Source organism: Varanus komodoensis, unplaced genomic scaffold, assembly GCF_004798865.1.
Source record: "Varanus komodoensis strain SLA01 unplaced genomic scaffold, ASM479886v1 scaffold17, whole genome shotgun sequence".
Classification (NCBI taxonomy): Eukaryota; Metazoa; Chordata; class Lepidosauria; order Squamata; family Varanidae; genus Varanus; species Varanus komodoensis.
In genome coordinates, this window is record NW_025335505.1 from 12564487 (window position 1) to 12587261 (window position 22775).

At 40.7% G+C, this 22775-nt stretch overlaps 1 protein-coding gene across 3 annotated transcripts in view; it reads left to right on the forward strand.

The window, feature by feature from the left end:
* LDLRAD4 (low density lipoprotein receptor class A domain containing 4) overlaps nucleotides 1-22775 on the forward strand; it is a 324657-nt gene that overhangs the window by 250983 nt on the left and 50899 nt on the right. Inside the window, exon 1 of one of the 3 annotated variants that reach the window (XM_044426641.1) lies at nucleotides 12477-12826. The exons of the other annotated variants lie outside the window; for them this stretch is intronic. The gene's annotated coding sequence lies outside the window, so the exon portion shown is untranslated. Of the gene's footprint in view, nucleotides 1-12476; nucleotides 12827-22775 lie in introns of those variants that run through there. 3 annotated transcript variants of the gene reach the window in all.

The window sequence follows — 22775 nt, forward strand, 5'->3', positions numbered from 1 at the left end:
CACAGAAAAGCTTATCAAGGGTTGTATGTAGTGGCTGCTATACGTTTATATCACTCCACATAGCATCAATTGAAACAACTTGTGTCAACCTTCTCCAACCTGTTATCCTCCTGACTACAATTCCCAGCATTCCCCAGCCATACAACACATTGAGAAGGTGTCTGGTGGGAGAAGCCTGCTTTGTACTTTTTGGGTACTTGCTTTATTTATACTGTAAGTCAATCTGTGCTCCTTTGGGTGGAAGAGTGGGGAATAAGAATATAAATAAATAAAAATGTTAAAAATATTTCTCTACCACCTTTTTGGAAAGCCATTTGTTTATTTACTGATAAATAAATAATGAACAGAAACCACAAAAAAGCCATAAAATCATTTTTAAAAATATTAAAACCCATAAGAATGATTTAAAAAGACAAAAGGATTCCTCTTGACCTCCTTCCTGATGTAGAGTGAGTGGGTACCTGCTGTAGTTCTAGCAGAAGCTACATTCCAGAATCTGAAATACTAAAAAGAATGCTTCAGGACTTATTAAAGATATCCATAACTGCTGAAAATAAGATGCATCCACATCTAAAAAGACTGTCCATTCTGGTGAATGCTCAAATCTGTCAAATTTGTAATCTTGAGATGACTGTTATCCCACCCTAAGGGTGACATTTTTCAAGGAACTGGCTGTGCAGCAAAGAAGATGGAAACCTTTCAGACTGCACAGTCAGCACTTATGCACTGTTATTTCCTTAGTAACTTTATTTAACTTCAGTTTATCATGAGTTCAGGAGAAATAATATATTTTAGAGGGGAGAGTGAGGTGTCCATTCCTTTTGCTTAGCAAGTACAGAGTGCTCAGAGGTGCAACATGAAAGCTGTTGGGTGGGAGGATGATAACTGAGCAACTGTGTTTAATATTACCATGAAGCATTTTTAGCAACACATATTTAGAGGGCCAAAGTGCTGGAGCCTGTATTTCTGCAACCTTAATTTTGTCACGTTTAAGAACTGAATTGTGCAGCCTCGATGTTCCTTTTAGATAGAGAGGTTTTTAACTGATGGGAAAAAAGCAGTTCTGACAGCGATATTTTGGCACGAAAACATTTCTGTAGCTAGATTCCACGCACCTTTTGTGAGGTGTGTAGGAGGTACTGCCTCGCTCAATTTCGTATACAACTTCAGGCTGACAGCAGAGCTGACTAATGAGTGTCTTATATAAATCGTGCCTATGTAAATCACAAGCAAATGTATATTCGGACTGGGATGTAGCCTTAATCTCACAGAAGAAACTATCTTACTGAATATATTACACAGGGATGTGTCAGTAAAATGTATTGACAACAACGTGTGACAAAGTGAAACATTCAGGAAAAGAACCCTCTAAATGTGTGTTTGTCCATTAAATGTGCTTAGGAACAGGGGGCTTTACAGGGTGCAACTACTCATTCATTTTTTAGTGCTTAAATGGTTATCACATGGAGACAGAGACCTTTGTTACCTGAGCAACCGCTGTTCTCACTCCTTGGCTGTTCTCACTCCTTGGCCAGTGTGATGCTACCTAAGCATCAGAGGCCGTGTGTCCGCATACACCAGTTGCTAGGAAGCGCGGTCAAGAGAGCTCTGTTGTGCTAACATCCTGCTTGTGAGATCCTGTGGGCAGCCAGCTGGCCACTGTTGTGAACAGAAGGCTGGACTGGATGGACCATTGGGCTGAACCAGAACGGCCGATATTATGTTCTTAACCCCCACCACCGTAATCCTTGCTGTTCATACATCACTTTGGGGGCACAGCGATGGTGCACTGGGAACGGAACAGACTGCTAATGCAATGGTGCCACTTCTTTTGCTTATGTTAGGTCCCTGTGCAAAATTCAGGGGTTGTTGTTATTATTCCACAGCACTGGCATTTGGAATTTACTGTCCTACCTGTGAGCCTTTCGGTACAGAATATTGTACAATGACTTTCTTTTCATGGGGAAATCCATAGAAAGAACCTAGAACTTGCACTGGCTGCTCTCTGCCCACTTGTCCTATGGCTTTGCACTGATTGTAAATAGTTAATACAAAAAATTGCTAACCTTAATAATTAATATATTAGGTGACCCAGTGAAGGCATTGCCCACTCATACTTTTAGTTCTGAATAGTAATTTGGAATGCTTATCTAAGACTCCATAATACTGCAGAAATATTGCTGTTTAATAGTTTCCCCACCCCTTGACCCCTACAACTGCTGTGATTTGTTCCCTTAAAAACAATTTGAATTTGTGGAAGTGATGAGGGCAACTTTCAGAAACATTTGCTGCCAAGTTTCCTGTGCTGTGATCTTAAAATAGACCAGACTGGGAAAAGAGGGGAGGACTTTTACCAATGGCTGCACTCCGTGTCAGGGCTGTTTTACTTGATCTATATCGGCTAGCTCAGTTCTTTGTAAGTAGAAAGGAACTCACCCCTCCCGCTTCCTCTTTGCAGTCTATTTTGGGGCTGCTATGAAGTTCAAAGTGTACTTTCTCATCCAGCACAGTATTTTTTTTAAGTGATCACTTTCTGGTAAATCAGAATTTTTCTATTTTGTGGGAGAAAAAAAGGAAATACAATAAGAAGATTATTAAACTGACACTGTTTACGTGGGTCTAATAGTGCAACTGAGAAAAGGTTTTCTTGGATGGGTAGATGTTGCTAATCAATGAATACTTGGTCAATTTTATTTGGGACTCCCACTGGAGACGGGATGCACCATATGAGGAGGGCCACTTTAAGGATGCCCAACCATGACTTCATTTGGCTCATGCTTGGGTTATATCACTTCTCTATGGCAACTTGCAGGGCTTCGAGTTGTGTGTTGGATCACTGATTTGGAGAAGCAGGGACTGACCTTTGCCTGCACTGATCCTGTGGCAGTTCCTGCCAGGCTTATGGCCTGGAAGGGAATAATACAGGCTGAAACATCCTACAGGTCTGGACTATAGAGGTTTCCCCATATGATTGTTTAGCACACAGTTTCTTCAGTTAAACCTGTCTGGGCCAGTTTCACATATACTGAGCTTCCAGTCGTTGAGTGTCTGAATAATAAAGTGGTGAGAAACAAGGTGAAGCGGATGCATGTCCAAACCAGTCCGAACTTAGGCATCTGTTCTTTCATGCACACCCACACATGAATTAGTGCAGTGGTTCTCACCATGGACCATATGCCCCCCTCCCCACCCCCGTGGGCCATGCCATAGTTCAGTTGGTGAAGTACCTTTTCTCCAGGTAACAGTAACTGTTAGGAGGGTCACAGAGGTAAATGAAGCTCAAAAGGGGACCATGAGCCCCAAAAACAAAAAAACACCCGGTTGAGAATCTTTGAATTCGAATACTGAATGTAAGGCAATAAGCAGAGTTATTAGACAGAAGGAGCTTTACTACAAAATAAAACTTTTCTTAAAGTTAGCAGTCTACAAGACTCTCTCCTCTATTTTTTTTAAAATCAGGATGCAGTGTAGAATAAAACAAGAGTGACTTGATTCCTTACTTTGCTCACTTAGACTTCCAGTCTCAGACAAATGTCAGTGTTTGAATGTTTTAAACACATGGGAATATTTTGCAGCTGTAGTGGCTTGGAATCTATCCTGATAGCACATTCATCACATCTGTGTCCTTCTGGTTCTTTTATTTAATCCCTTCACCCACCCTTTCCCAAGCAGAGGCACACTGCCTAGAACATCTTATTACTTTCATTACAGTGGCAGCCCTCCAAGCCTCTCTCAGCAGTCGCCCTGAAACAACAGGGGGGTGAACATGGTGCAGATTTTCTTTTACAGTATCCTAGCTTGGTTTGCCACTTCAAATCCATGGCTTGCTTTATCCGTCCTTTCCTTTTTGCAATGCCTCATTTTCCCTGTCTCCTCCCTTTGCATTTCCTCCTAATGCATGTTAAGGAGAGTGCGGAAGTGCTGTGGGGAGTGGGAGTGGGTGGGGAGTGAACTAAGGAAAGGAGCCAGAATGCTTGTTGATTGGCTTAAACCTGACATTCCCCTGTATATCTTAATTATTTGGGCAATGAAAAGTAAGAGTGAAGCCAGAAAAATCATATTGTATTGAGCCAGCTTGAAAGAAAATGTCGTGTTTCTGTTGCACAAGCCCTGCTGTTTTGTTCACTAATCCAGAAAGTATTTAGAATAAGATATAACTTCCTATTCAGCTGCTATATGCGTCTTACGTTAAAAGAATGTTATTCCAGAACATGGCAACACCAATACCGAGTACACACCATTGGCTTTTCTCAGAACAGAGGGCTTTGCCTATATTTTTGAATTTTTGGTATGGCAGTCCCCATGCACCACCACCCACAAGCCAAATCATTTTAAAATTGATTTTTTTTTGTTGACGTGACTGGTTTACTTCTGAGATCATTGCCATCAGACAGCCAGTGAATACTAAAACCTCATTCAACCAGCATGTTTGGGGAATTTCCAAAAATCTGAAATTTGAGTTTTACAAAAATAGGCTTCTTTAGGACTGAGAAAGAATATTAGAAAGGCTCACAAGGACTCAATAGCAGAAATGGGGGAAACTGCAGCTGCGCTGCTCTACTCTGACACTGCAGTCTTGCCTGAAAGCCAGTGATAAGGTTGCCAGTGATAGGGTTTTTTGTAATATGAGTGAGTGCTCAGTCTTGGAGTCAATTTCGAATGTCATGGCTCAGCCATAAAACATGTGTAATATTAGTAGAGGAAATGTGCCTTTGAGCATGTGTAGAATGCATTATCCTCACCACAGAGTAAGCACAATCCTAAAAGACCTAGGAAAACACGATAGAGCACTTTTTCCTTGTCTGGTGCCCTCTGGTTGCATTAACTACAGTGCCCAGAATCATGCTGGCTGGGGGATTCCGGAGGGCACCAAGTTGAAGAAGCCTGTGACAGACAGTTTTCCATTCATTCCTCAGCAGATTTCAGTCCTGGTTTTATAAGTTAACTTTTGCAGGCGATGCTGAGCCCAGGATTGCTCCCCTTGGAGGAAGACATTCTTGGTCCCAAGCGCTGTTGCTTCTCCAGTAAACAAAACACAACAAACAAAACAAAGAAAAATGGGACTTGTGGTTGGATGTGCGGATAGATGCCTGTGGAGTATATGCCTGTTGGGATTTAGCAGCACGTGTAATATCTGTGCATTGGAAGGACAGAATACGAATGAAGGGAACGTGTCAGGACGAAGTACAGTAATACCATCTCTGCCATAGAAGTGGACTTGTGCAGGGATCAGGAAAGATTTTGCAGTCTGTAGCTTTGCCCAATGGTAAATTCAGATAAACAGGATAATCCTTGTTCGTGTAGGTTTGTATGGAATTTGAACTACAAAGGGGTTGTGGGGGCAGGGGCACAGAGTCAATCCGGATTACAAAGTGTTTCAGATAATCTGAGGATAGGAAAACAGAAGATAATTGTATTTGCATGAGATTTTTATTTTTATGTTCTTTTTTTAAACGCAGAGAAACAAGGCAGAGGAGTTTGAATGTCCAATACTCGATGTGGGGGGCAACAGAATACAGAGGACAATACCAGCTGAATTCACAAAAGAAGGATGCATTTCTAAGAGTCGAATACGTCAGCTGTGATGATCTCAGGCACAGACAGTTCATCCCATGTGATGCCCTGTTCTGAGAGATGTTATTGTAAGCAGCTGAAGTTGAACAGTCATAAATTCTAGGATGCATCAGTCACTCAGCTGGTGCCAGTCTGAGAGCAGGGACTCTTCTCAGTCTAGCACTTGTGCAGGTGGTGGAGGCACCAAGTAGGATCGCTCCTGTGCAGTCACAGCAACCTGTCCCTGTCTTTCACTGTGCACCAGGAGATGACTCCTTGCCCGCCATAACTCGATCAAGACATTGGCATGGAGGGCTTGGGTAGAGATAGATGTTATGTTTAGCTTTGCGCGTGCAAGGCAGGAGTCACATGGCATAGGCTGCCCCAGATCCAGTGAGAGACCTCTTCTCTCTGTGTCTTTGTTAGCAGAACAAAACAGACTTGCAGCTCACTTAGACCCTCGCTCATCCCCACACATCTCCATACAGAAAAGACAGTTCTTAGAGATAGAGAAAAAAATCAGGTTGTGATGAAAACCCATCATAAACATATTTTGTCATTCTCTGGGGAATGGGGTGAAGGAAAAACAACAACAAAACCTTTCAGTGTTTTCCACTTTGGTTCCTCTCTCTGGCTTGAACTGTTTTGTGTACTGAGATCATGAAAGTTGAATGCTTCTCCACTGGGTATCATTTTGTTTTAGTTGGAAACACTGAAAATGTACAGATTACAGAGGTCAGCAAGTGGAACACAATTACGTATTTGTCTTTGAAATTCTTTCATGAAAATGTCAGCAGTTCAGTTTTCTTTGAGTCTAAACTGGCGGTTGGTGCAGAACATGATTCTCACATCATATGGTCATTTTCATGTAATGCACAGTATCTTGGGCTAACTGCCAGCTTGTGTAGGGTTTTCCTTTAGAAGTCTAAGGCTTTCCGATTAGTAAGGTTTTGACTGCCTACCAGTCTGGCCTTTAGTTTTCTTTTCTTCCATGCATGAAAGCTCCATTTATAATGTAGTTCTTTCATTCGTTAACTTTGTAAATTAGAGGAGCAGAACATAAAAATATGAGTGACAAACCAGGAGCACTTTGTATAGTATCATACTTATTACACTTTGTGGATATAGAGGAAAATAAATAAATATGGGCACTGTGATGGATTGGAAGGGGCATCTGAGAATTTGCATCTTGTGTGATACATTTGTTATGCTTTGTGTTATAGGCAAGATTTGCTGTGTCATAAATTGAGTAAATATTTAATAGCAATACTGTGGGCCTGGGTTATAAATAAATTAAAACATTTAATAATAGTAAGATAGGTATTAATTTTAAAAATCTATCTCAGCCACTAATAATAAATTATGTAATATAGCAGTGCTTAATTTAATATTAGAGTCTTATTTGAGAAGACAGATTTCTATGCTTGTGGGTTACTTTCCTATATGGGAGATTTTTCAGATAGTTTTCTTGTTCTTTACTGTAGTATTTTGCATCTCTCAGATAGCTTGATATTTTTCATGCGAAATCAGCTACCTGGTCAGTAGAAACAGAAGAATCTTGCAATATCCTTGGTACGTCAAGGGAGAATATGAAAATCCTGGAATGAAATATGTTCTTAAGTGTTAAGTGTGAATCAGTCTATAGCTGAAGCTTTCAAGGTGATGTACATAAGCCATAATCTTACCTGTAATGGGGGACTCCCATTTCTAATAGTTGTGCATCACACTAACCATGTTAGGGGTCATTGAATTCTGGATTGTTGTGATGTGTAAATACAGCTTTGCTAACAAGCCATGGTTTGTTAACCACAAACAACCCAGAAAGAAAGCATATGGATTTTTGTTGGGTTGTTTAAACTATAGGTTGATATTACATGTAAACCTAGGGCTGTGGGTTGTTCATTAATGGTTTTGCTAGAGCCAAGAGCCATTTAAAAAACTAGCTGCTTCACAGTATTGAAAAGTCATGTGGTGGGAATTTGGGAAGGAGGAAAGAAACAAACAATTCATGTCTTGGGAAAATAAACCAAAGTTTGCTCAGTAGTCTGCCAGACAAATTCCGGGACAGGTAGACAAGAAACCATAGGTTAAATTAATCATGGGTTCACAATTATATGTGAACCAGGCCACTGTATTTCAGTTGCATGTATGTATGTAAAGTAATGTCTGTCTTTATGGATGCAAACATGCTAGAATATTTGGTGCAACTGAGGAATAACAGCCACAGCTCCTTTTGCAAAGTATTCCTCAGCCAGTCTGTTCTTAATGGAAGAGGCAATGTGTCAAGGAGCAAGTCCCCTTGTCTGCCACTGCCAATCAAGGACACGTTCCCTCTTCAATCAAATAAGTGATGGATTGGTGAGAGTACCCATTTTCATCTGCTCTGAACTGACTAGGGTCGAAAAAGAAAGGTGAAAAAACTGTCTCTCCTAGAGGTTTGTATTTGCTGCAGTGCATTAAGCCTGTAGGATAGTTTATCATCTGAATAAACAGATAATCTCCAACACATCCAATTGAGCAAGTGATATGAATGTTTACAAGGCATATTTTCGGTCACAGAATATGTCTTTGTGATACGTTACCTAAAAGTAGGGATCCAACCTCAAATGTTGAAGTTACATGCTCTCATAGTTGAAGGTTGAAAGCAATCAGTTCTGCCTGGCTGTTTCATAACACTTTGCCTTATGTTTGCAGCACAGAGCAAAACTTGTCATAGGGCTGCAGGCATTTCCATCCACCTCATGGAGATGACATGTCTATTAAACAATTCCTGTCTAGGTGTAGTCTTTTAACTGTAAAAGACCTGTTACCATACACTTGTGCCATGGCAAGAGGACAGGACATGAAAGCTGTAAGGGTCTCCTGGAGGTGCCTGAGGCAGGAAAATGAAAGAAGTTTATACAGTACCTAAAATGTGCAAGTCACATTTCCAATTGGTTTTTTCCTGGCTTATTTAATTTAAAAACATATTAATACACACTGCCGTTTGGTGTGTGCTGCTTGTAATACAGGACCCAAAAGCTGTTTCGAGTGTTAATTACTTCTGATAGACATAATAACCCTACAGAACAAACCTTCTGTTAAAGCAGGAACCCTATATTGCATATCTGGAAATAAATCCCATTGAATTCAGTGGGGATTACATCTGAGTAGACTTGTATAGGGTTGTACCGTTGGTCCAGTATCTTAGAAGTCATTACAGTGATACACAAAAGTTCGATATTTTTATTTAATTTCTAATGTCTTGTGGTGTACTTAAAGGTTTTAATGATTTTTGCAGAATTTCTATATTATTGAAAGTGGATGGTTTATACAGAGATGACTAGGAGACAGCCGTAGAAAATATCTGTTTCTTCTTGTTGGCAAAGACTCTGAAGTCTCTGTACTGAACATGAAGAAACTGAGCCAAAAAAGAAAAACTTGATGAAAGAAGCTTGTTTTCATCAGTTCTTGTTCCTTTAATAAAATTTGAAACAATATGAACATACTGTTTACCAATATCAATTCATCATAAGAAATATCTAATGCATAGCATGCCCCTTACTTGTGCCTTTATGAAGAGCTGAAGGGCATTTATATTAATACAGCATAAGCCTTCATAATCCATCTCTCAATTTGTCTATTTCTTAGACATATATCTCCTTGGTATCTCCAGTAAGTACTGATTTATTTAAAACTCATAAATCAGATTATTATCGATTACCTTTTTGGTGGTTTACTTTTGTTACCCACAGTACATCATGTATTCGTGATACTAGAGAAAAGACAATCTTGTAGATAAGTCATGTTGTTGTAAACCTGCAAAATTGAATCGGTTCCCTCAGCACTATCAACAGCCATGGTGGTGTGACTCAGGTTACTTTGTTGTCCTGAAAGAATTTTTTGTGACACCAGTGATACCACGCTGGGGGCTATGGGATATATCAGGAAAGTTTGCAATCTTTAAAAAAAAAGGAGGAGGAAAGTTGGCCTACATATTCTCAGCACTATTTCTTGTCAGCCTGCATATGCTGTTAATTGGTGTACAGGAAAGAAAACACTTGGCTCAGGCTTCCTACCTTGTATTAGTCATCATGCTTTTTTGCTTTTGTCACGGTCTTGGAGACCTTTTCTACCAATACCATTGTGCTTTTTATAAGTCTCAGACTATCAGATCTGCTATCTTGGGTTTCCCCTTCTCCAAAAGAGAAAACAGAGTCACATAGAAGTTATATGTTTTGAGTTGTTGAAAAAGATTGCCTGTGTTGTCTGTGTTTTTGGCTTCCTTCCCTTTCATCTCTCCCTCCTCTTCCCAAGTTGTGTCACTTTTAATGAGATTAAAGCTATTTGCATTGTAAGGTGTCCGGGGCATTAGCTACTGGTGGGTCAGTTTAGTCTGTCTGAGCTGCTCACCTCCCATAAAGGTTGGAGAGTTCAAGAATGCCTTGCCTGGCACAACTGAAGTCTAGACATGTCTGGAGCAGGCTTTAATTTTTCAGGGTTTGTCTGAGATTTGTCTGTCAATGAGAGAATGATGATGGAGGAAGGTGACAGAAGAGGTGAACAAGGCACTCTAGACCATCTTGAGCATGCGACTGAAAATAAGACTGTGTTTAGATTAAATTAACAATTAACAATATATCACAAATGCATTATTCACAGCAAGTGTTACATGCTTATAGAATTGGTGCTTGACAGGGCACTGCGAAAAATATGTCCTTGTTAGGTTTGAGCCAGCAAAAAAAAAAAGAAAGCAAAGCTTTTAATTGTACCTCAATCCTCTGCCTCATTCACACAATTTTACTGGGGTGGGAGGTCCAGATGAGTCATCATCCACATACAACCCCCCCCCCCTTGGGTTTTCCCATCACTTCTTCCATTTTCCCACAGCCCTTACCACAGAAAATCTGTTAAGGAGAAACAGGTGGAATAGCAGAGCAATGTCTTCTAACTGGTAGCAAGGAGCCTGCCATCTGGGAACACCCAGAAATTGTGAGAGCAAGAGGAATATTAACCACTGTGCTTATAATCTCATATGTTTACATTTTCTACATATGTGTTAGAAGAGGCAAGTCTATCTTCTTCAATGTGCAGGGTTTCTATAAGGCCACCAGGTGAAAAGAGTTGCAGAATTCCAGGGTTGTGGGCAGATTGCAAGGGATACAGTACCATGCTTCACACAAGTGCTTGTCTTATGGTAGGAATAGGCAAATGACACAGCCTTGCTGCTAAGCTGGTTTACCTCTGCAAAATATGCACATACAATTCAGTGGTACCAGCATACTTGTGATAACGTGATGCCATCTTTTGCTTTTGTCATTTGCCATTTTAGAATTAACCTTCACATCCTTGATTCTAGCCACTAGCTTCTTCCTGAACTGAACTGCCAAGACTTGTTGTTCAGATCTACTGGAGTAGCTACAAGTGAGGTTCCCCTAATAGTTTGTAGTATGTTTTTATTTAAATAAAAAATTTCAACCTAATAGTTAACTCTTCTGGAGACAAAATGTTCTAAATGAAACATGGACCTTTAACTGAAGAAGACATCAGCTAGCTTTGGGTGTTCAGGCTCCTACATATGATCACTGGACCATTTAGCCTTCTTCCTTGCCTCTATTTTTGACCTGTTCCTTTCTCCCCTTTTCCTGCTCCTAGATTTTTCTTGACTAGGTTCACATAGCTGTGTGCTTTCACTGCTCTCAACACTTAGCTCTGGTTTGGATCCTCGATCAGCTCAGCGATAACTCATTGAAATTGGTGAGACTGAAGTTCAGCATGAATAGTTTAAGCTCATTGGTTTCAGTAGCTCTATCCTAAGGATTACCAAATCTGGATCCAACCCTCTAGATCTTTTTTTATTGGTAAATTATTAGATTGGCTTGATGTCTGAGCATCTCTGCTTTTTGTATCATTTCCTTCAACAGGCTATTTCCATAGGTCTTCGGTTCTGTTACTCGCGGTGATCCTGCCTAATCCTGTATTCCTATTTCATGATTTTCCTAGAATTCTTCAGTTTCTACAAAGACTTTTGTGTATCAGTTGTATCTAGAGTGTATATATTATTCTGCATAAGCTCAATGATGCAGTTAGTTTTTATTTCATGTATGCACATATTTTAACATAATCTGCCTGCGGTTTATACAGACTGGGTATCTTGAGTCCTGGAGAATGATGACAGTGGAGTCCCTTTGGGATAATTATATATGTAGCTTTCAGTGTAAGGCTAACCATTGTTGCCCCATGAAAGCTTTGATGATGGTGTGTATCCTTTAATAGATTTCAGTTGATATTATTTAACAACCAATGATGCATTTATTTCTAGCTGCATAAACTCTTAAAGTGAGAAACAGGTTTTAAATTGCTTCTTGCATCGTAAAATCATATCTTTTACCTGTCTGAGCAATTCCAGTGGATGAGTGCTCATTTTCTTGTGTGGAATTGTATATGAAAGTCACTAGCTCACAAAGTACTTCACCTTCTGGAGGCAAGTGATAGATACATAACAAGCTCCTTCTTCTGTTTTCACACTGAGAATTCTGCAACTCAGATCCAGCCATCTGGAGATTCAAACTGTGCAGTCCATGCTTAAAATAGACTGTTTTAGTGGACCCAGGTCCATAATGGCGAATGGGGCAATGGCCACCAAGCTCAAATTAGCCCACGTGACAACCGTCCTCCTGCATCCTTATTTACAACCAGCCATGGGTGTAATTTGCTATCTGACTCTACATTTAGCCTCTTGGTCTTGCCTTTGTAGAAGCAAGCAAGTATATATAAACACCCACAAGCACAGAGTGGCAAGCCATGGTACATTTCTTTTTTCTTTTCACCAGTGTTGGTCTGTCTTGTTGTCTGAACCTAGTGATAGTATTTCACCATGATAAGCGTGATATTTAGAAACCACAGTAAGAAACAGCAGTTTATTCCATGGTTTCCCTGTGCCACCAATGGGTTGTCATGTTGTCTGAACTCAGGATCACAGTTTCCATAGTCCTGCTAAATAACTACCACAGAATCGTCTGGAAAGAGCATCCACTGCAGAAGCTGTTCCAGTCATCCGGCCTGCACATGCGGACCGATGAGGTAGAGGCAGGCATCATGGGATTGGATTTCAGGCACAGTGACTGACGAGATACATGTCACCAGCAGGAGGACTGAGAGGAAAGGATGGAAGTTATAATAACCTAGAAACCATTTGATCTTCTATCAGGTAGCTCATGATGATGAACCAGGACCCATGATAACCACAGAGGGTTGCTTGTTGTGACTGCAGTCAACATTTCTTGCCTTGAAGGTAAAGGAAAGTCTTCATGGATGGTAGTTATTCTCTGCACAGGAAGAAACTATGGGAGGAAAAGGACTTACGCAAGGGAGGTAGGAAAAGACGGACAGGCCCGGTCGTCGGGTTCTTTTTGAATCAGTTGACCAGTCAGGGTCTCAGGCATGACAGGAGCCTTCTTCCTTTGGCAAGTAAGCTAGTGTGCTGCTAGTGGGATGAGTGTGGGATGAGTTGACTTGGACTAACTCTTGCTGCTTTACCTGCTGGCAGAGTTCTGTTCTGGATGTAGAAAGGGATTTTGCCAAGTCCTGCCTTGGAAGAAGGCAGTTACAGTTATAGAGACAACACTGGCAGCATCGGTGGGGTGCAGGATGGAGCAAGCAGCTGTGCGATCTATACTCCTGAACCTGGTGTCCTTTTCCACCTCGGATTAGTGACCTAACTGGAGGATAGCAATGGATGGGTGGGGTGATGGTTACCTTTTTGATAGCAGAGAAGCAAATATGAAAACATGACAAGCATGGAAGCATAATAAGCCATGGCTGGAGCTGAAATTTACAATTAGATGTTAAATGCAGTGCTTAAGTCTTCTGGATACCATTGCCTGAGAATGGAGACAGAGCCAGAATTAGTGGCTTAGCCTAATTTTGGCCGGTCTTCCCTCCTCCATTCTGCTGGGTTCTGGCTCCTATACCATGTCAGCCTGAGGCAATTATTATGCTTATGTTGCTTTCTATTGTTTCAGTAGTATGGAACACACAATGCATCTCTTGTAAGGATGAATTGAATATGAAGCCTTAGGAGAATACAAGTTGAAGCACACTAAGGACATGTCCTAACGTCATATTTTGGAATGATCGGATGGGTTTTGGCCGGATGCAGGCATTGGAGCTGGATCAAATATCTCTAAACTTTGTGTGTATGTGCTTGCTTGCTTGCTTGTGTGCATGTGTGTGTGCACGTGTGTAGTTTATATATATATTGATCAGTACATAGCATATTCTGTGACAGGATTGTCATATGTGTACATCTTTCAAAGTAACTGCAAAGTACCGATGCTACAATTACAAACTGTTAAATCAGTAGCTGCTGTGAGTTTTACAGCTATATTGAGACAGGAAAACATGTTTCCAATCAATCCAAACCAGCCTCTCATACTCATAATATTGGATGTAATATAATGCGGTTTTAAAACACAAAAAACATAGTTTTTCTTCTTCCCTATTTCTAATGACTGGGGGCATTTTCAAATGCTCTTATGAGTCCTTGAGAACTAGAAACTTTTAAATCAAATCATGAGCATAAATTCTAGCACAAGCCTTATATATGTCTGATTTATTCTTGTAACTTTTCAGAGCTAGGTCAGAAAGAGTTAAGATTCTTCCATTCTGCTTGAGTTATGTTGCATATGCTCTAACTGTCCCATTACAGCCAGGACTTCATTTTTCAGAGCATTGTTGTGGACAAACCTTCAAATGCCACATTTTCAGGAAACAGTGGTTCAATGGTGAGGGGAAAGCACTCTATACACACTCAGAGACATTCTGTTATTAGCTGTTATTTCTGGTTATGAACTCTATCCTAAACTTACTTATTGATCTTAGACTAGTAATTTATTGCTATGTCTTGATACTTTGCAGTAGTAAAATGGGGTGCAATGTTATCTAAATGTAATGAAAATAGTATGTGTACTTGCTATGCACTGGACCTTGCATTGATGTCATATGGTTCCATTTGCTTGTGCGCATTTTTGGTCCTGTTTTCTGTTTTGCTTCATGTAAGAAAGGATCATGTTGGCTTTTCACTTTTACGTTGGACAATGCTGTTGAGCTGCCAGTCTCAGTCCCTGGCCCTACACATCCACACACAAGAATACTCTGATTTCTTTGCAAAATGTTGGGGAAGATTATATCGTTGCAAATAGTTGAATTTGGGATCTTCAGTGAACATTATCATTGTTGAGCAATGCATGCATGTAGGAGAGAGAAGAGCTTTGTTTGGGAACTGGGATGGACCTTTTTTAATAATTAAGCTAACCTTTCCTTTAATACTTCTGTACAAATATCCGTGTGTTTATGGCCAGTCACATCCCTCTAAAGATATCCATGCAAAACAATGAAGTATTTCTACAGGTACAACAAGACAGCCCATTTTGGTGCTTGCTTGTGGTTGGTTGATAACCTGTAACTCATAGTCTGCAAGTAACAGATCGAAACCCAGTTAGGCAATGACCTGGCACATCATGCCAGGCTCACCATGGACTACTTAACCCACAATGAGCCATGGCATAAACTGGGCACCAGTTTTGATTTTATTGATTTATTAAAAGCATTTGTATGCCGTCCTATTATACAAGATATGCAACCCTCAGTGAGGTTGTGGTGTGTTGTGCAAACCTGGCCATTAAGGGTTATGCTAGAGTTAAACAACCCTCAGATAACCTTTGGTTTTTCATACCACCAACTAGCATGACCCTGAATATAATTTCCAGACTGAGACACACTTGGAAGTGGAGCAATAATTCCAGTTGAGTTACACAGTGAAACTTAGGCTTGCCATATTTCCAGGTACAAACAGTATTATTTATACTAGTGCAGTTTCGGCAGCTACTCTAGGAACATGAAATGGAAACTAGAGCATTGTTTCTCTGTGTTTTGCCTCTAGCTGTTTTAAAATCGCAAATGCACATTTTTAATGACTGAAATATAGCATTAGCAAAGAGGCATTCTGCTCCAATTCTTTCATTAGAGAATGGAATGCTTGGAAACTGCTCTCAAGGAGACATTTCTTTGGTTAGCAAAATCATGTCCCCTTCCATAATACCACAACAAAAACAAATAGTATAAGGCTGATTTTGTTGGCCAAACTGCTGTTGTGAATGTAGTTGTACTGTCCAATGAAAGGTTGTGCCATATATAATTAATATATGCAACATTTGTATGTATGTTTTTTAATGTCTGTTTACAAAATTACAAAAACCCAGGGCTGAGATTTTAACTATCACCTTAAATGCATTGATATCTTCTGTTAGTGTTTGCATGTATTACAGAGAAAGGCATAATATTTGATATTACTGCTGACCTTTTGTTTCAGGAAGTTTGCTTCTCAAGTCTTATTTTAAACAAAGCGTTACTGTGCCAGGGTTTGAATTTAACTGTGAGCAGCAACTGATGGCAGTTGCACCGTACGGCAGTACCATGCTAGTGATACCTATTTTAATGCAATTCTGTGTTAACAGTAAAATGCCATTTTGCCAAACTCACTGGGCAAGATTATGAAACTATGTCCCTAGACAGCTGTAGACTATCATGGAATTTGCAATCTTTTATTCATAATTCAGTAGAACAGAGGTAGGCCACATATTGGGGCTTGTGGGCACCTTTGACAATTAGATCCAGTGTCCAGGGCACCACCACAAAATGGCTGTGATGTGTGCTTTGGCTAGTCACAAAGGGATGCAGCTCAAAACAATCAGTACAAGATGGACTTGAGGTCTGAGCCACAACAACCTAAACATACTGCTTTTTTGAACCCATACATTTTAGTACTAACAAAAAACAATGGAAGGGGAATTTTCTCTCTCTCCTTTCTCAGCCAGTGAACCAGCTCATTCCTCCCATCTTGCTTCCTCTCTCACTCTGGACCACTACTGAGGTGCTTTCTCTTATTCATTCCAGCACACATTCTTTCTCATACCATACACCTATCCCTCTGTCCATCCGCTCTCTCTCCTTCTCTCTCTCTCCCCGCCACACACACGTGCACATCCCTTCTATCCATCACACAAAAATGCACACACAATCTTCCTTTCTCAACCTAATGCATGTACATGAAAACTCATTCTCATTATTTTTCAGGACTCCTCCAAAATTCTTCTGAAACCCTTTCTCTCTTCCATACTCATGCATGCCCCATCCCAATCATCAGCTTGTGTCCAGTTGGCTCTCCCGACACCCATCTGCTTCCTGCTGACTTCCTGCCAGCCATCTTCCTACTCCTCTCTTTAGCGCTCCCCACACCCACAGCTTGCCATAAAGAAGAGACAAGAGTTCTGTATGTCATCAGTGTCAACCAGGATCACTGACTATGAGCATCTTCTGTTGTAAGCCCCACCATAGTTGGTTGCTTATATGGTACTGCAAGTTAACACCAGTGCACACTCACAATGACAATTGTGCTGTGTTGGGTGGAACAGTACAGAGAAAGAAAGATGTGACAAGTGCTTTTTGCTAATTTATATTGGACTTGAGTCTGGAGCAGGTTACATTGGATAAAGCCTGGGAAAGTCCATGCCGTCATCAGGAAGTGTGCATAAGTCCAGTTACAAACTTCACCACACATTCCAGTCAACCGGCTACAGCTGCAATCAATTTTAGGGTGCAATCCTGTGCATGTGGGGGCAAAGAAAAGGCCAACAACTCCCAATGGGCCCCAGCCAGCTGTTCTATTCCTTGCCCAGATTCAGCACTGGTTAGGCATTTTGCTCAATGTCTTCTTATGCAGCATCCTAGCTAGACTCAGTCCCAGAACTGACTGAGGCTGGTCCGACTTTAAAATGTTACCAAACTTGTGTAAACAAAGCCTGAATTCTTCTGTGTCTAAGAGGACGCTGAGTAGTCCACCAACTTCTGCAGAGCGGCTTTTCTGCTGTACTTGAGGGTATTTGGAGACTTCGGAGATTCATTATGCAATGAAATGGGAGAGTTCTTCCATTTTCCAGAGCCAAGTAAAATACTGAAAGCACTTTGTTTTGTATTTTGTTCCATGATCTAATTGGTTTGTGCCACTGCCTGCAGGAATGAAATAAGCAGTGGGTTAATTAATTATTTCAGACTAATATATAGTCTGTCTTTTAATTGCTGCATCTAAAGAAAGGGCAAAAGTGTACAGAATAAGAGCTTAGCCTAAAGAAAAAAGTTATGAAATTAAAAAAGTAAACAAGACCCTGGAACAATATACATGATGAGAAGCCTAAAATTATAGCCTTTGGTTTCTTTGTGCTCTGTTAATGCATGATTTTGATGAACTGTTTGGCGTAGACAGAGACTGCTACCATTAACATCTTATGCCAAAAATGTGGTAAGGGTTAAACTATTCCTGAATTTTCACATTGACTCTGTCTAATAGCCAAGAAAAATAGTGTGTGAATAAGCCAGTAACTGAGCAACCTATCTGGACTTCTGACCTGCAATGTTGAGCATACACACAAGTTTTCCTGATCTTGGCATGTCCTTGGGATCCTTTATTGTACACATGACTTCAGTATAGTGTGAAGCAAGTTGACTTGCATAACTGGGACATGGTGTTCTTAGGGCCAAATTACACACAATATTTTGCTCATTTTGCAAGCTGCCCAGTGCACATTTGTATGGATATTGTGTGACTTGGAGGAGAACAATTCTGAAGAAAGTGGTTGGACAGAGTGCCCTATCATCTTTGGCAATTTTGGTGGCTGTTTTTCTGATTGAACCATTTGCATGTTACAGTTGTGCCAACACATTATTGGGATCATGAACTAAAGAAGCAAGATGCAAATTTTAATTCACAGACCCACTAAACTATTGAAGTAGGCCTTTTATAACTGATTTAGTTAACTTCTTTTTCCATAGCTAAGCCCCAGCATTTTGGCTATATATACCAAGGTCTTGTTGCCATTTTACTTTACAGAGAAAACAAAGATTTGACTACATGAAACAGAGTTCTTTGTTCACTTTACTGCCTTGATTACTCTTGCTTTTCACGTGTTGTGCCATTGTGGGTAGTCACCTCCTTTTAATCCACTTTAATTTGTGAGTGACAGCCGCCAATCACAGTGAGTGGGGAATTTGCAATGGCACTGCAGTAAAAGCATTACATATTTGCCTTCTGGTTCTCTATATGTTATAACTATATTTAGTCTGATCCCTAGAAAGCATTCTTCCAAATGAAGTGATTAATCGAACTTTTTCCTTTGGAATGAAATGAATGCCTGCTGTGAACTTCTTGTCTGGGGCATTCTGAGCTTTTATGCTGAGCTTGACAGCATTGAAGATTTCCTGCCCACATAGGTTATTAGGTGCTGCTTATCCTTTGGTTCCACTGCCTGGTGAAATATTAGATAACGGAAAAAGAGCTTATCTTAACATACGTCTGAACTGACAAATATGGCAGGCTTTCAGCAAAAAGGCTAACGCACATGTGGCCCTCTTCCTGGCTTAGAATAAGAATGAGCTCGGTACTTGTCTTGTCCCATTGACAATGGTCAAATGCATACAATGTGATTTCCATAGCATCCAGACAGCCTGAGCACCTAATATCTACCTGTCTAGCCAGTGCATCAGCTTTCCTGGAGCAGAGAGCTGGAGTTTGTCATTGAGACTAATTTCTAATGCATCGCGAACACATCTTTTACCAGCTTGCTTTATCGCAGAGCATATAATGTAAGCTGCATAAATTTATTTACCTTCAATGACAAATAACTGCCAGTCACCTTTTGTTCTGTCTTTTAAATAAGATAGCCCTCTAAAATGCTTTTAGGATTAAATTTTAATTGCTTCAGACAGAAGAGACGGTATTGCTGACAAGACAGGGTTATATGCTACAGACTGAAAACTACAAATGGGATTGTATTCTCTCTTTTTGCCTTACTTTGTTGCTTTCCATTACAATAATTAGGAGAGGTGTATTTTAGCATTGAACAACATTATCTTAGTAACACCACCTAAATTCCCTCTCTGTTGGTGCTGCTCATACTTTTCTTTCTAAATAAACGGGATGGAAAAATTTCCAGAGAGGTGGCATTTTCAGTAAAAGGAACAATATGTTTGTGGCAGCTAACACATATATCATGATAGGTATCAGTTTCTGTGGACTTACATTGTAACAAATGAATTAGTCTTTAAGCTGCCTCAATTCTCTTGGTTTGTGGACAGAAGAGAAGTTCCTATAGGGATGTGACCTCCTTCACACATTAGAGAAAAGACACCATATTTGCAGACATGTGGAAAACACACCCTGGGTATACAAGTATCCCTTGAAAATGCTATATAAATTGCACACGAGTGTGCATGAATATATGAACTTCCACCATGTTCCTTAACTACACTAATATTCTAGCTCATTAGTATTTTATATTATATTGTAGGTAGTGAAGAATAGATAATTGTGCAATTCCTTCCTCCACTCTACCACATCAGTGCTAGGCTATGTCTTTGTTCTCACACAGTAATTGTAGAGTATGGGATTCCCTCAAATATGAGTAGATTTTAATCATGTGCTCTCAGTACTCAGTAGAGGTACCCAGTGGTTTAATAGTTTCCATCCGTAGGCAGGAGTTTCTGCATTTCTACTATTACTGATTTTCAATTAGGTTAACATGAGGAACATGCTAGGTGCCGTACAAATACAGTTGCATGTATGAGGGTTTATAGGCTACAGCAGATGAAAGAGAGACTGCGAAGAGGCCAGAGACTGACAGTGAACGGAAGTGATGTGGTGGGAAGTCAGATTGCATTGAAGAAGTAGAAAGGAAGTTGGGATGGATCAGAATTTTCCTTTTGTCCCTCTTATGCCTCGAAGTAAAGGAATGTGCTCAATGGTCCAACCAGCTCAGATGACTTTAGAAGTTATAAGATATGATGAAAAGCAGATATATGAGTCTCTTGTGTATCTAATTTTTATGGCAAGCTGTAACATGAGAAGGAGGATCATAGCAAGATATGTGAGTTCTGCATGCAAATTGCCATAGGACAAAATACACAAGCTTTCCCTTCATATTTTATTTCAATTACTGTTGTTACAGCTCTACCCTACTTTTCCACCCATGGGCCCCTAAGACCAATTACAGCAATGTTGATAAACAAGAAAATGTGGATGCACAAACCAGCAGCTTTTTTGACCATTTTATTCAATGTGGCATTCTTCATATTAATAACATAAACAAATAAAGAAATAAAATATGCTCATCTATTCTTTTAGGCATTCGCCTGTATTCTAGGGCACAGCATGTTTTAGCCAGTTAAGCTAAAAAAACTGGAGGGAGGGGGGATAGATCTTCCACTACTTGAAATGAGTGGCCTTGGCTTTTTCTTTTGGCCTTTATTTTTTTAAAATTCATTGCCATTTTAAACTGCCCAATAACCTAAATTCCCTTGGTGGTGTACAATATATTAAAAACATGACATGCAAACAATAAAACAATGAATAACAAAAGTACATAATAAAACCAAGAGGGAGTAAAACAGCAAAACACTATGGAACATAAAGTGAAAAGATAACCAGCAGGAACATAAACAGTGAAATCAAGGTCAGGACACTTTATGTATACCCAAGGGCTTGGACATGTCCCTTTTCCCTCTTTTTTAAAAACCTCCTAACCCTCTTTAAACTATAGATCCTCATGCCACATAACAAAACTATCCCTGAAAACTGTTTCAAAAATGCTTTGCCATATAGGAACCTAGGTAGCTATCTTATACCCATAGCATTTCTAGCCAAGAATTGTTTAATCTGACTGGCAGCAGCTTTCCAGAGTTTTAGGCAGTCCCATTTGGAGATGCCAGGAATTCAACCCTCAGCTTTTCCTTGCACAAGATGTGTACTTCCAGTGAGCTTATGGCACCTGCCCAAGTGACAAGGGATTGTGGGAGGGTGGGGATTTCTGTTTGACAAACACAAAGTCCCTTTGGGTATACAAAACTAGTTGTACTATTCTCTGGACTCTGGGCATAACTCTTTTGTTAGGTTCTTGTGAAAAATAATTTAGTAATATGAGTAGGTACATCAAGCAGGACAGAATTATTTACATGCTTAATAGCATCATTTTTATCTTTGCTGAGCTTCAGCATGAAACATAGAAACAGAGCGAGTCAGAAGGGGTCTCCCGGGCCATCTAGTCTGACCTCCAGCACCAGCCGGCTCCGCTGACAACATGCCCACCATGTACATGTCCTGCCTGTCTTTGAACACCCTCACAGATGTGGCCTCATCGACCTCTTGTGGAAGCCCATTCCACACCCTCAGGGTCCTAACTTCAGGAAGTACTTCCTGGCATCTAAATGGAACCTTGGTTCTCCGAACTTTGCTCTGTTGGAGCATGTTCTGCCTTCCTCTGCAGGGGAGAAAAGGTCTCTACCCATCTCCATGTGACATCCCCTCACATACCTGTATGTCGCCAACATATCCCTTCCGAGTCTCCTCTTCTCCAGGCTGAAGAGACCCAGATCCCTCAGTCTCGCCTCATACCCCATCTCCTGCAAATTGGCCACCAACCTTGTGGCCCTATGCTGCACTGACTCTAACCTGGCTATATCCTTTCTGTAATGAGGGGCCCAAAACTGAGCACAATACTCCAGTTGTGGGTGCACCAGAGTTGTATAGAGTGGTAGTAATACCTCTCTCAGTCTAGAAGCCACACTTCTGGCTATGCAACCAAGGGTGGTATTCGCCCTCTTGACCACCGCATCACACTGCTGACTCATGTTTAGCCTGCAGTCAACCAGTACCCCGAGGTCCCTTTCACAAGTGCTGCTCTCCAGCCACTTGTCACCTAACCTGTACTTATGACACCTATTCCTATGCCCCAAGTGCAACACCTTGCACTTATCCACATTGAATGCCATCCTGTTGTCTCCTGCCCACTTCCATAGTCTGTCCAGATCCTTTTGGATCTGGAGTACCTGCTCCTCAGTTGTGGCCACTGTTCCAGTTTTAGTATCGTCTGCGAATTTGATCAGCAGACTGTTCACCCCCTCTTCCATGTCATTTATGAAAAGATTAAACAGGATCGGCCCCAGGACAGAGCCCTGGGGGACCCCACTTGTCACTGGCCGCCATCCCGATGATTCCCCACTAATGGTTGCCCCTTTGCTTTCGGTCAGTCAACCATGCCCTAATCCACCAGATAGTGCTTTGGTGTATCCCAAAACTCCTCAGTTTCTCCACCAGGATATCATGGGGCACTTTGTCAAAGGCCTTGCTGAAATCC